This window comes from Thermobia domestica, chromosome 17, assembly GCF_964235325.1.
Source record: "Thermobia domestica chromosome 17, izTheDome1.hap1.1, whole genome shotgun sequence".
NCBI lineage: Eukaryota > Metazoa > Arthropoda > Insecta > Zygentoma > Lepismatidae > Thermobia > Thermobia domestica.
Window position 1 is genome coordinate 74,895,201 of NC_137470.1, and position 15,935 is coordinate 74,911,135.

The 15,935-nt window shown below is 33.2% G+C and overlaps 1 protein-coding gene across 1 annotated transcript in view; it reads right to left on the minus strand.

The window, feature by feature from the left end:
- LOC145674543 (uncharacterized) overlaps positions 1–13,337 on the minus strand; it is a 153,233-nt gene extending 139,896 nt beyond the window's left edge. The window contains exon 1 of the mRNA XM_081744710.1: positions 13,289–13,337. The gene's annotated coding sequence lies outside the window, so the exon portion shown is untranslated. The remainder of the gene's footprint in view (positions 1–13,288) is intronic.
- Positions 13,338–15,935: the final 2,598 nt, after the last annotated feature.

Consider the following 15,935-nt stretch of genomic DNA (forward strand, 5'->3'; position numbering starts at 1 on the left):
AACAACACCGTTGCAAACAACGCGCCACCCAAATTGCTGTAAACGGTATTATGATCATTACATCTTTTGAAAATAATCTACGTAATTAGATGTGATACTTATCTCAGCTCTTTTTCGAAACAAAGCCCTTTGCAAGAAGTCAAGTTTTGAATTCCTTGTGAATTAGTCCCAGAAGCGACAGTCCCAGAAGTGAGTGCAAATAAACCTTATTTTAATTTTGAGTTAGATTTGATATGAAACATATCAAATAACTTAACGAGACAACAGGAATATTTTCATTAAAAGTATATTCCTATGTAATTATTGAAAATCCAGTTGTAATATCCCCTTTCTTCAAAAGCTCTGTTTGCTGTACTTAATTTGATTCAAATCTAATATTACTCACTAAGCACTGTAATAAAGAAAAATGTAAACAAACTTGTATGTTATACGAAACTGAAAACAATTAAATATCAATTAATTTCGAAGCTCTAGTAGTTAAAATACCACTAAAATAACACACTATTAAGTAGGAAGTTGCGTCAATTATTATATCAATTCTCCTGACAGTGATGGACATGCTACTTACAAACATAGTAAAACGATATAACTTGAGTTGATTTTGAGTTTAACGTCCCTTTCAACAGCGAGGCTATATGATATGAGACCTACTGATTAACGTGGAATCCAAACCACATGACTCCCACCGGGAAGCGAACCCGGATCTTCCACGCCAAAGACACATACGCTAACCGTTTAGTGACGTAGGAGCTCAGTAAAACGATTGAGTTCTTCAGGAAAGAAATTATTTAAGTGTCAGGTATTCATTGTTATTTAATATTTTGTGGTAATATACCTTAAGTTAACGTTTATCTGGGAAAGATTGATAGTAACCATACCACAAAGGTTGAGAAATGCTTTAATGGAATACTACAAGTTAACATGAACTATTATGAGTGTATTCCTATTTCCTGCAAATGGGTGTCATTTAAATTTTGATGTTAGGTATGTTCTGTTTTAAACCTACATAAGTTTTCAAGTAAGTGGTAGTACAGTCCCCATCATGACGAGATATAATAAAATGTTGAAAAATATTCAACATAGCTGGTATCCTGGATTGAACTAGAACTTTTATCATTGGAAAGCAAGCACACTAAAACAAGCGGTACAATGATTCTTCTATTTATACTTAGTATGTGAGCATTAATAGAGAAATAGAATTATTAGGTCTATTAAACTTAAATATGTGTACATTCTGAGGTTTGAAATAATACACAAAGAAAGAAGCATTAGGCTATGTATTGTGGTTTATCACATTTTCTTTTTCACGAGTAAAGTCACGAAAAAAAGAATAGTGACTTTCTGAACCCATTTTGCTACAAGTTCTTGTAAGATTGAGAAGGTACTTAAAATAACAAGCAGCAGGTGGTCGAAATAGCAAAAAAACTTTTAAGCGAATTTCAATACTCAAACGCAAATTTTTGCTCAGTTTTATCAGGCAGATATCGAGATAGTATCTTGTTGAAGGTCAGGATTACTACTTTTTATCTTAAATATACCTAGTAGGTACCTCTAGCCTCTATACTGGTGATGATTTCTTCTAAAAGTATTGTATGGGTAGCGTGGGACAAAACAAACTATCAGAAGCTGCACTTGGACATTGTTTGGTGAAGTGTTCTTCACAAGAGTGAAATGTAATTTATCTTTGCTACTGGGAACATTTTTATTTATATTCGACTGAGAGAACCAAGTGCCCGAAAGTATATCTGGAAGTAACATTGCTGTTGGTTGCCCTAACCTTCCTTCTTTCCCTTCTCTTGCTTTCTCTCTCTTTTATAAATAGCGTGACATTTTCAGTTTGCCGAGAATTGGTCACACCCTATTAAAAGTCATGTTATACTTCTTTCTTTAATATCAGAACATGAGCAATTCTAAAGGTGTGACTTCATCTTTATATAACCATCTCGACCTCTGTGTGTGTGTGGGGGGGGACTAATATGCAAATACTAAATTTAATGTTAAATTCGTAGTCGAAAGACATCATGTTCGATTGGATTGGGTTTGAATTTAGCGACCTCTTAAACAGCGAGGCTATATGAGAAGTGGGATCCAAACTGCATGAGCTCCTGCCGAGAATCGAACAGGATGTCCCGCGCCAGAGAAGCGTACGCTGACCATACAGCCACGGAGGAGCTCTCATCATTTGCGAATTCTGATTAGGAAGTATTGGATTTAAATAGCTTTTTCTCTATGTACTGAAAATTAATTATGAATTTTAATTAGGAAATAATATCTCGTTTTGTGCAATAGAAAATATTAATTTAGCTGAAATCATGTATTGTATAGAAAGACTGAAACTAGATTGGAATGATGATTTCTGGTGAGTCTGCCAGCAAACCTCAGCAACGATCCGAGAGGACAACACAAGAACAGGTTTTCTCTTCTGAAAACAATAAAACCAGAACGGGAAGAAGGCCTGGAAAGGGCAAGAGACCACCTGCTGCTTGAAAACTCTTTCATCTGAGCCGTTTTTACGCGCCGTATTTACGCTTGAAGTTAAAAGCAGACAGACTTTTCCAGCGTATAAAAATTCTTTACGTAAACTTACGCCAGGTCCCATACACTAACGTATTGACAGCTGCTAACAAGACTAGCGTATGAAATTTTATGGTTACGACCGAAAAATACATCAATGTATGGCCGACTTAAATGTGCAATGCGCATTTCCTGAGCAGCTGTCAGTCTCTTAACTCTCCCCAACTGAGACAATATTCTCTGTAATTATCTTTTGATTATAATTGTACTGAATGAGACATGACAGAGACACGGACACAGAAAGATCGAGGACAGTTAAAATCACAGAGAATCTCCACTGCGGATGAAACCTCGGACCCATACACCAAAAACCCACCCACCAGCCACTATAGCAGCTTAATTTCCTTCAATTAGTTGCAACAGCGACACCCGACTGTGTAGTCATCTTTTTTGGTTGCAATTCAACTTAAGCATACACGTTAGTGACAAACAGAAATGTAACGGACAGTCCAAATCACAAAGTATCTCTTACCAGGAATCAAGGCCGGGACCCCTTATACAAAATGCTCACGTACTAGCGACTAGATTAACGCGAAGGCTCAAAGGGAGGGTTTATAGATATTGTAGATAAATGTGCAAAAAGGACTTTCAGAAGATTACAATATTAGTTTAGGACCATTTTAACTGTTATACACTCCGAGGATTACAATATTTGCTTTAGATCATTTTAACTCTTATACCCTTTGATGTCTGCCCCCATTCAAGATAAATACATAGAATAAGAATTCATTCATCTATACGAAAGCTTGCTCAAAAGAAGAAGGGAAACTTGGTGTTCATGACTGCATCACTTGCTCGCATCAGACATACGTTATAAAGGCTGTAAAAAACGCATAGTACTCATGTTAATATCACCTTCCAGTACAAATACAAACTGATATTTGAGCAGGTATATAGTCTTAAAGTAGCTAGGCGGTGATCGTAGGAAATGCTGTCATAATCATGTGTCTGTCAGAATCGCATGCTAGGGCTATGTTTGATGAACCAAGGGTAGGTTATCAAACGAGAGTAGAAGGTGTATAAAGTGACTAGAATACACCTGATTCATGTTATGAAAGTGTGTTATCCTCCTCGAAGATGAAATCGCAAAAAGTTGTTCAAATATTTATAGAGATGACAATTGAGGATGAAAGCACCCATAGCGGAACAACAGATGTGTGAGATATGTAGCTTAATGCCCTATAGTAAAATTTTGGTATTCATCCTATATGCGAAATTCATACACACTCAATAGTCGCCATTGTGTTAAAGGGTAAAACGACAATATTATCGAAATATCAGCGTCCTCCATGTGCCTAGTCAATGACGAAGATCCTGTAAGCGATGAACAGATGGAGAAAAATCGTAGGAAAAGAACATAAACGTGCGATTCAATAGTAGATTGGTTACTGTTCGTGCGTTCACGTGGGCCCACACATGTTCCAATGAAGTTGGTAGTGATCGTCCTATCAATTATGGTTATCCGCACGTGTCTTACGACTTACAGCGAATAACTATATACATCATTACCCACGAGAATGGTCTATAAATAAATACGTAAAATAGTGGTAAAATTCAGAGCAATATTTTAGTTTACCTTTAATAATTCAAGTAATAAATTACTTTCTGTAGAAAGGAAATAAATATATCTGGAAAAATTATCTGTTTTTGCTTCAGAGATGAAAAGAGTTGAAAATTAAGTATATGTAAACAGTTACTGTAAGCAATAATGAAAGTGATGTTTAATTTTGTATAGGTGAAAATTCTTTGCATCTCCTTAACATGCACAACGATATGTTCAAAGAATATTTCTAACGTTAAATAAACCACCTGTAGACCTTGTAAACAAATTTTATATTTAACTCAATTGTCATGACAAGGTACAGCACTTTTTAGTAAAAACACTGTATAAACTGTAAAGTTTCAATACTATAATAGTATCTTCACCAGACTTAACACACTTATCTAGAATATTATTTCTACTCTTTCTACATCTCGTGATGTAGCTCAAGGTAATGGTTGCAATGAGGTACCTAAAAGAACGCCAAAAGCGATTCAACTAATGTAATGTCGTATAATGCATTGCCCTTCTTCCTAAGATGCTACTATTGATACATAATGGGTTGTAATAACTTTATCAAAAACTTGGTATGTATAAGCTTTAATGTATGTCATTTTAACGAACATTCCTAAGACATTATAATACTTATATGCCATTAAATTGTATCATTGTGACTCTATATTACGTTTGCAATTGTAAAAAAGACACAGTACATTTTTTCTAAAAGAAAGTGACTGAATGAGAAATGGAAGAAGAAAACATGTTGATTTCGAAGTTATGACTACTTACTTTATAAATTTATAGTTTACAACTATTCCCAGGTTATCGAAATGAATAATGAAAAATATATAACTAGTTAGTAAATCAAAGAAATATGAGTCGAAATGTTAAGTTTTGTATAAATAAATTTATAAGTACAGAAAAGGGAACATGCCATACACATCGTTATTTTAGAGAACCTAACCTATTCATTGAAAAACCATAAAGTAAAAATTGTATGTAAGAGAATAACACTTACGCAAATAAAAAGAGAATACTTTGTATATGCTGTATTATAAGTAGGCAATTTGTGATACTTTTATTGAAGTTATAGCATTTGTTCCAAAGGATCAATCTATATATGTCCATGAATAAATTATAATGAAAGAAATACAAGAGAATACGAAGATAAATATGTGAGTAATGTATTGGCTTATTGTATATTATTTAATTTTAAAAAGACTGTAAATGTATGTAGAGGAAATATTATCTTGTAAAGGACAAACTGCGTTTCTTTACTAATATGACCGCAAAGGGGGTAACCGTGGCTAATATTGTGGAAAAGCGGGTCTTTGGGGAGCCAGTTTATTTCTTTTCTTTGTTTATTTTGTTTATTCCGTTATGAGAGCTCCTCCGTGGCTAAGCGGTTAGCGTACGCGCCTTTGGCGTGGGAGACCCGAGTTCGATTCCCGGCGGGAGCTCATGTGGTTTGGATTCCACGTTAATCAGTAGGTCCACGTCCCATATAGCCTCGCTGCTGAAAGGGACGCTAAACTAAAATCAACTCAACTCAATTTATTCCGTTATGAGTATTTCAAGTTTGAAGTTACCGACGAAGTGCCTGTGGTGCATCATCATGTAAGTAGCCCACTATGAGAGGGATACACTTTACACAAAAGCTCTTTCAATTTTCAAATTTAAAAGTAGTAGAAGAAATAATAAAGAAAAAGGACTTGAACCATATAAATATTGTTACTTGACTATTTCAACAAAAACGAAGTTGCAACTGTGCTGACGACCTTTACGGAAATGGAGATTTCACATGTTTGGTTGGACCTCGCATAGAATTTGTGTGAAAGACCATGAAATATACGAGCAGCCCTGTCTATGGCTGACCTAATTCATTAAGCGGATGTCTGCTTCTTTTTTACATTTTCGAAATAAACCAATATATGTATTCCTTATTATAAGTAGGAAAATACAGTCGGTAAAAGTTAATAATAAAAAGTCTTGAACAAGAATCCATAATCTTTAACAGAAAATGGATAAGGAAAGTAAGAAGAAACGCAATTATTTTAGCAATAATAACATCGTTAATAAGTAGGCAGTAGTTAGTATAATCATGACTTGTTTGCAAACACGTATCTTGAGATCTTTTTTGAGTACTCTATTTAGAACGTTTAGAATATATAGTTTTTTTTCTATATAATTTATTAAGAGTCAGGTTTGCGGGGTTCTAGATTGTAGGAACTTTGCCCATATTACAAGTAACTTTTGTCCTCGACCTGATTTACAGTCGTGAAATTTAAAATCGAAAGTTATAACAGAAAAAAATTCTTTTACAACTATAAATTTTGGTATTTATTTTTTATACGATCTTGTACTTGGTGAGAAATTCTAGTTTGTAATTGTGAAAGTTGTGTATATTTGAAAGAATGTGAAGAAATATTTTCATAGCCTTGTAAAATATAAAGTAAATATTTTAAGTAAACACTTTTGTAATTTTCTTTAAAAAGATTCTAAAGTGACGGCTTATATTTTGATGTCCCTATTCAAATTACCCGTTCCGAAAACAGGTTCGTATTCATTTTAACCAATTTGAAAATACTTATTACCAAGACTTTTTAATTAACTTGATTGTTATTACCTACGATTACAACTATCATGTTCGAAAAAGTGTATGTGTCACCTTACGAAAAGACAAGGAAACTCTGCTAGTTCACTACTGCCAGGACATTGAATGAAAGCTGTCACTGATTATTGGCAACAAAAGATACAGTTGTTAGTGCAGCATATTTTTATATATATATATATATATATATATATATATATATATATATATATATATATATATATATATATATATAAACTAAACTTGTATTCGAGCATCTCATTTTATTTGGTTCGATGTGATTTATCGATTTATACATATATAATGTGTTTGACAATGTTATTTTTAAAGGAAGAAAATCAATCAACAGTGTGGACTATATCTCATTAACTGAGTAATGTAGTCTTAGAATTGGTGTAATAAAGATCTTAATGACAGCGACGACGACTTCTGTATAATTTTGGGGAGGTATTGAAATATGTGTATATCCTTGTCACAAATTCGAATAAAGATATCTACATCCAGGGAGGCCAATTCCAAGATCAGTGTGCATGGTTAATGACGATATAATTCAATTTCACTTTTATTTTATATCAGTAAGTAGCTGTAACAGAGCATCAATGTTCATATCTACGAATACGATATTTTACTACATGTTCTAGAAAAGTTTACATGGGTTTTTACACGCATGTATAACATTTTGTTTACCTCAATATTATCAATGGAATGATATATGTCTCGTCATTGGAAGACTGTTAGAACTACGCGTTTCATTCTTGGAAATATGTGTGTCAGTGTTAAGAGAAATTAAGTAACAAAACGTACAATCCGATTGTTAACAGTTAATATTTTTCACTTTAGAAATCTGTAATCAGGATCACAAAATTATTACAAAATCACTAAGCATACAAGTTACAAAACACCAGTTACTAATGTGTATTTACTAATAGATGCGAAGTGAACTCAATTATACTAATTTTCCTTTTATATGAACTAATCTTGGATCATATTCAATCCACTTTAAACGTATTAACTACATAAAGAGAAACTTACTCTGAAAATTATTTGTTGGCTATCGAATAATTACAACAAACATTAGTCTTTTCGGGTTCGATTCCCAGTAAGAGGGCATTAAAATTCAATCGCGTTACGTCACGTCTCATATAGCCTATGTACAGCAATGAGATACTAAACTCCAACAACCAACATCAGTAAACATTCATTTTGAAACATAATTGCGAATTAATTAAAGTAAAACACATCAAAATTAAAATACCGTTTTCCGCTTTCTTTCATAAATAATTCTTCTTCTTTTTCGTAATATTGTAGGATGATGATTGAAGAATACATCTAAAATAAAATGATAGTTCGGTGACTTATCCGTTGGCAGATTTGTCCATTGGCAGATTTGGTAATTGGCGGATTTGGTAATTGGCGGATTTGGTAATTGGCGGATTTGTCAATTGGCAGATTTGTCCATTGGCAGATTTGTCCATTGGCAGATCTGTCCATTCTCACGATTATCACATTTGGTCATTTTCGCGATTGGCGCATTTGGTAATTGGCAGATTTGTCAATTGGCTGATTTGTCCATTTTCACAATTGGCGCATTTGGTCATTTTCGCGTTTGGCGCATTTGGTAATTGGCAGATTTGGTAATTGGCAGATTTGTCCATTTTCACAATTGGCGCATTTGGTCATTTTTGCGTTTGGCACATTTGGTAATTGGCAGATTTGGTAATTGGCAGATTTGGTAATTGGCGGATTTGTCCATTGGCAGATTTGTCCATTTTCACGATTGGCGCATTTGGTAATTGGCAGATTTGTCCTAGGCCCGCTACGCTCGAATCTTAGGACCGTGGAGGAGTGAAGATACTTGTTTATTGCCAGTCTCTTACGTCAATTTACTAATTTGTGCATTTGAATGATGATGTAAAGGAGATCTTTGAGAGATCCAAGGTTCGAATCCCAATATTATTATTATTAGTCGGTCTTCTCGAACTGGAACAAGCAAGTATCGAACCCCATTCCCCTTATATCTGGCTTCCCTCACAGGAACAGACCTTATAACATGTCTCGACTCGTGCGCATCCCTAATCCACCATACAGCAGCTGCCGTTAAAGATATATAAGAAAAAGTTATATGATTGGTTAATAGCAAATCCATTTTACTCGATTCAGAAGTTCAATGAATGTGAAGAAACTGTGTTGTAAATTGCCGTGTCACTTTATTTCAAATATTATTCGGCTGTTCATTACACTATTAACCAGCAATTGATTGTCTGTATGTTATGATTTCTTTTTTCTTTATACGGTATATATATATATATATATATATATATATATATATATATATATATATATATATAATTCGAACGTTGTCTATTGCTTCTAAAGCTCAATGACAATAAACTATCCTATTATATTCTATAACAATGAATACTTATAATGCATATTACCTAAAAGTAATTGGTATCCATATAATGTATTCGTATTATTTTCTCATTCTTGAACATGGCAATTGTGTTGCAGCACCAGTTAAGGAGACACAGTTCAAGATACAAAAGCAAGTAACCAGGGGTTTATTAATGGTCATAGCTGATGCTTTTGCAACATTCTGAATAAACAAATGATTTCAGATACTACTTCTTGGATCAAGGTTACTTAACCTATTGGCGCTTACTTACAGAAGACGTTCCGTATGTTTGCAAATGAACAAAAGACAGATTTACGGAAAGTATTTTGTTTCACCTTCCACCGTCCTGTTTCCCCAACTAAATTAAAAGTTAATGAGCAGTTGCATATGATTTACTGGTACACAGGAACTTATTTCAGAGTGGTTTATGTCATTTATGTTCATGCAAACATTAGAGCAATATTCTTAACTTTTCCAGTAAATAATTACAAAAAAAGTAGTACTAATCTGCTTTCACCTTAATCAGCTTTAATTGGCTGAGGAATGTCACGAGACCTAATCACATGATGTAGAAATAATTGCTATTTTTCTTGATGAAAGCGCCTCTGATGGCTATTAATGGAATTAAATTGGTTCGACTGCACTGTTGCTAAGTCTCGAATTTGGAGCGGTACTGTACATAGAGTTTTTTTTCTTTTTTTAAGAAAAACGACCGAAGACTTTTGAAATGTCTCAGCAACTGAATTCCTTTAGTGCTTTTCCCAGTGGCGGCCGGTGGATTGTGGTTTCGGGTGTTGCAGTACGAACGATCGGAGACAGAAGATTTAAAGTGGACTCATTGACTAATCAGCATAACTCTAGATGCAAATGCTATGTGACATGTTAAATTAAATAAAATTCTGTTTTTAAAAAATAAAAAATGCAGAACGTTTAATCCGATTAATCACATTATTTAATTAGTAACTTCATTCTTCTCTCTTTGATTGGAACAAATCTGCCTAATACATGCTGGTTGAACTCTGGTATTCTTATTGTCAGGTCTTTTTCGATGGAAAGCATAACCAATGGTGATAACCTTTCTTGGGACATTCAATTTCTTGAAAGTGTCAATTGGGAAAAAAAAAACTTTTCTTCTTTTACTGACGCCATAGGTACAGTTAATATTAATTTCAGAAGCTTTGTAGATTCACTAAATATTTTTTTTCTAGATTATTGTGAAGAATTCATTCTAGCAAACTTAGTCCCTGACAGTGATCCGAATTCCTCTTCGGTGTAGACTGAAGAGAGTTCGTACCAGAGATTAATGTTATAAAAAAAATGTACATTGAACACGCTTTATTCACAATTTATCTAGGAAAATTTTAAATAAATTGTGGAAATGTATCTAGTGCATACAACATTACTGCCATAAGATGTCCTGTAAATTTAAACCTTTTTTTTTTTCGAACACACTCCTGAATTGCACTTTGCTTGTTTTGTCTAAGCCTTAATTGTAAGTTTTTCCTCAGTTGAAAGCTGGGCAATTTGTTTTTGTAAGTTATTTACAGAAGTCATGGTATGTAATTCATTCAGAATTTGTAGGTTATGTACAGAATTAAAACACACACACAATAAAATTAAATCTAATAACTAATAACCAAAACAGCTGATACAAAAGAGATACTGGTATATGAATTGCGAATGTCACATATTCATACATAGGGCTGTCAACTGGCCAGCTTTTCATTGGCCTGGCGGAAACATTGCTGTTATTTTGATTAAAGCCGGTGACGGGTACAAACTTCTCACCAGCCCCTTTAATACCTTTTTTTTTCAAATTTGTATCTAGTTCGAAGTATAGATATTGAAAAGTAGCTGTCATTCTGTAAACTCAAAACTGTTACCTTTCACCATCTATCAACGATTAATATATTGTGTTCACCTGTTTAGAAAATTTTAGAGAGATGACAGGGACTGTATCAGGGAAAATTTGAAGTTTGCTTTCAAGGAGTTTTATACATTTATTAAGAGTGGAAAATGACTTCTTAAAGCAATTTCCTATATAGTTGAAGTAGAGACAGGGACGTACGGAAGGGGGGACACGGGGGTCCGGACCCCCCCCCCGAAATTTCGACTTTTTAAAAATTTAGCCTAATTTTAGGGGCAATTTTAGCAATTTTAATATAAAATAGCTTCATATTTAGTTTGAACCCCCCCCGAAATAAATTCCTGGGTACGCTACTGAGTAGAGACTATATGTTTAAAGAGTGAATTTCATTTCCAAATCCAAAATTGTCACGTAAAGATTATTATACTTTTGTTCATCTGTTTCGATAATTTTAAAGAAATGGTAGTTACTGGTAAATACAATAAATTGATCAATGTCGATTGATCGATTTGTTTCTCATTTATAGCACAATGTATCTATTAAGCTTATTAGTGAATATTCTAAGGACATACAGAATATATGTGTTAATGCACTTTTGTTGACGATAGTACATTTCCTTTCCATGGATAGGTCCGAACAGAGATACTTCACACTGAGACATATATCATAGAGAATTTTGAGGAAGTGCCGTTTTTCATTAATTGTATTTTACAGAGTTGGCAACCCTATTCATACATCAACACACACACAGACAATTGCATAAAAGAAAAAAAACTACATTCCAAATCACCCGTCTTGGTTGTTACGCAATGCACGATGAACACAATATACTTCCACATGAGGGGAAACAATGTTTATCAATGTCATAGTTCTGGAAAGCAACCTTGAAACCCGCCAGATATAGGAACAGCATGTTAGCTGGGAGGGGTCCAAAGTATTTGAGGAAGCTCCAATACGTCTACGTAATAACGAACCTGTCTTATACTGTACCCGAAAAGATAAGTAATTCTTAATTGCTGTCACCTATATTTAAAAAAAAATGATAGAACGATTATTTCTATAAGAAAAGAAAGAGTACATGATAAGGCGTAAAATAAAATATTTAGCTTACATCAATCATTTTTCTGTTAAACAGGTATGGTTCGTTAAGAAAGTCTGCAAATGCTAGTTGAGTTTCGAAATTTTGGGGAGGTCCGGACCCGGTGGACCCCCCTCGTGGCTACTCCTCTGAGCATTGCTAACTAGTCCCAAATTCAATGTGACGTTCCCCACCATACAGTTTTATCAAGAGTATAAAATATACTTATTTTATAAAAAAAATATGTATATACTAAAATACTATCCACAGAGGAGGGGGGGGGGGTTCTGCATATTGACTTATTAATATTTGGTTCACAAATTACTTTTTTTTTAAATTGTCATTATATTGGTTTGCTTCAGTATGGTCCTGTAATTTAAAAATATGAATGCATAAAAACAAATTCCATTTGTTAATTGCTAGTGAAATAAAATTTAGAAATTTTATTTAGCGCGAAAAACCTTCTCGTTCACTGGAAACCGTGCTGTGTTGCAGAAGCACTGCAACGACCAGTCCCTTTAACTTTTGAGATAGGGGAAAGGAGACTCGTTTGCTGACACCTTTTCAGAAGCACCAGCTCATTCATCTCAAGTTGTTGTCAACAAAGCAATGGCGTGTGGCTTCCAGGTATTGCAGCATTCCCCTTATTCTCCCGACCTCGTACCCAGTGACTTTTTCTAGTTTCCCCAAATGAAGAACGCGTTGCGTGGTCGCCATTTTGATAACACATATGACGTCATTCATGAGGTAGAAGAGTTGTTTAAAGCACAATTTGAAGACTTCAACAATGATGGTATTCGTAAAGTGAAAGAACGCTAGGAGAAATGTGCAAATCTGGGTGGTGACTTCACAACAATCCCTGTATCCTAATTTTTTTTACTACCATAATTAAAACTTTACGTTACCCCTCATAGAAGTTCATAAGTGTTGCATAAAACTATTGTGGAATATATTCATTTGAAGTATTTTCTATAATATTCTCTTTAATGTGATAGTTTTTAAATTAAGAATGAGCATGTCCTCGTAATAGTATTATCACGTTCACTTGAGCCACACAAAAGTTATATCTCTAAAAATTACTTAAGGTGCCTGTCGTAATTCTTACAGACATTAAGTACTAAAATTACTTGTGGAAATTGAAAATAATATGTAATATATAATATGTTAATAAAATATATTCATTTATAACGTATACTTTAAGAGAATGCATCTTGGTAACGCACATTAAATACCTGCTGTAGATACACAAGTCTGTTTGCAGCTATTTCATACAGCACAATAGATTTAGAGTTTAACATTTACTTGAAAATGAAACAAAAGGAAGACATTAAACAATGTACGTATTTTAATTCTTTGAAACAATTCCATCATGCGCATGTTACTGAAGACAATTTCGTAGTTTATCTTTCATGATAAGCAAGCTATATGTGTATAATGAATAATTATGTGAACAAGATGCAATATTTATCCTCGCATCAGTACAATACAAAAACCCGAGAAAGAAATAACATAGAATAAATAATTAAATCGCTTGAATTCGAAGTACTGTGGCTCCCAAGTACAAATTTTTGAAGAGAGGACTTGGAAGTTCAATATCTCATGAAAAATCCACATTTATCTTCCTATGAAGAACACATAATTATGAAAGTTCTTTTGTAATGCAAATGGTGAATAACATTCTTTTCAAGCAATTTACATGAAATTTTGAAATTTTGAGTTCTCTTCTGGAAAATTTCAGTTTTGGAGTTACACCACTTAGAATCAAAGCGATCGAATTGCTGATAATATTAAATATAAATAATGCGAGGTGCATCCAGAAAGTCACGTTCCCATGCGTCCCATAGCTAGGAAACCGTATGTTGCGCGAAGCGACTGCGTACATGTAAGAGTAAGAAGCTAACATGGCGCATGCACTAGCGGTACTTCCCTAGTGCTCTCGGTAGTATCGTGAGTAGATAGTCAACCTCACTACTAGCGCATTTCCCCCTCCACCCCCTAACTACCAAAAAATTATGAACCCACCACTAACCATTACACTTTAACACAGAAGGAACCAACTAATTATACAAAGTTATAGAGCGCAAAGTATTCCCATAACTACAATGTTAAAGTGAGATTGAATATGCTTTTATGACATTTAAAATCATAAAAACTTACATCTAAAACTTGTAACTTATAGTGCTGTCTTTAATTTAACAGATACTTTTTGTTTGATTAAAATCGATTCACAAATGCCCGAGTAATAAGAAGATGAACTTTAGACTGTATAGGAGTATTGAATAAACGCACAGCCAAACAGTATATATATATATATATATATATATATATATATATATATATATATATATATATATATATATATATTCATTCATCTAACTCACTGATACATGCACACAGACACACACACAATCCAGTTTGCTTGCTGAAAATAAAAAAATAAGTTGAACTAAAGCCAAGGCTATCTATTTCCATTGTATATGAGGAAGATTTTGCATGCAAATTGCGTACGTGACTTCCATATGAATATAATTGTAGTAGCAATGTAAAGGAGAACTTGTTTCTTTTTAAGTCACAAGTTGCATTCCCTCAGGCACTCTTTCTTTCTTTTTAGTAATCAAGCAGTATATGGAAGTGTAGTAATAACAACACCAAACTGTCACGTTATAACTAAAACTAAGAAGTTTAAAACTTTTTCGATTGTGAAGAGAAGAAATTGTAGCTAGATAACGTGACAATGTAACGTGATGATTTTTACCTTCACGTGACAAACAGGGTTGGAAACTAATTCTTTTTATCATGTTTTTCAAGAATTGTTAAAATTATGAATTAAGCTCTGAAACTTACAAATGAACTAGTACTAAATAAGGTAAACATGATAATTTTTTGGATACGATAATCAACCCTAACATCAATGGCGGCTCATGAGGGAAAATATCTTCAGATCGTTATACCTTCGTTGTTTATTAACCGATTTTCAAAATTCAAACGACAATCGATAAAGAAAAAAATTTGCTATTTTTTGATTGTATTGCAGGTTGCATAACTCTAAAGATACTATTTCGAATTTGCTATAACTTCGTCAAATATTAACCGATTTTCAAAATTCAAACGATAATCAATAGACAAATAAATTTCGTATCTACTGAATGTCTTATAAATTGCATAACTCTAAGGATATAATTACAAAAAACTCAAATAAATCCCTTATTTATATATGTATCTTTAAAATTTAAATGACATTATGTTCTGTATATCCAAAGGTCTTAGTTTTTTATAGTCTGATACTATAAAAACACTTAAAATTACAAGTTCAGATATTGATAATGAAGCCATAAAAAACACTTATACACTTAAAATTACAAGTTTTATTTTTTGGATTCATTTCTAAAGTAAAACTGATGTATTTTATAACCATTATCTAAATTTTTCAAACCTTCATACTTAACAAACAGCTTATACTTTTTCAAATCTTTCAATACTTGCTCAGTTTCATCATTATATCTTTGTGGTAATAACGTCTTATATTTCTCATCTAAATGTACTAAAACTCTTTGACCATAACGCTGTGTTTGAATCAATTTCCATAATGTTATCTCGTACGCTTTACCTTTTTCTAACTCATCTATGCGAAGGAATCTCAATGCTTTAACATCATTTTTTTATTCAAATAATTAGCCATAGTTTATTTATTATAAGGAAAATGCTCGTTTTATGAGAAATTCATAAAACCAATCCTCATTTACATACAGAAAAAATTTACATAAAAATTTTACATACAGAACTCAACAGTTGGATAATTATCTTTTAAACCAGTGTATTTGATTTTTATTCCATCTTTAACGATCTCATCAATCATTTTATCTGTTAAGT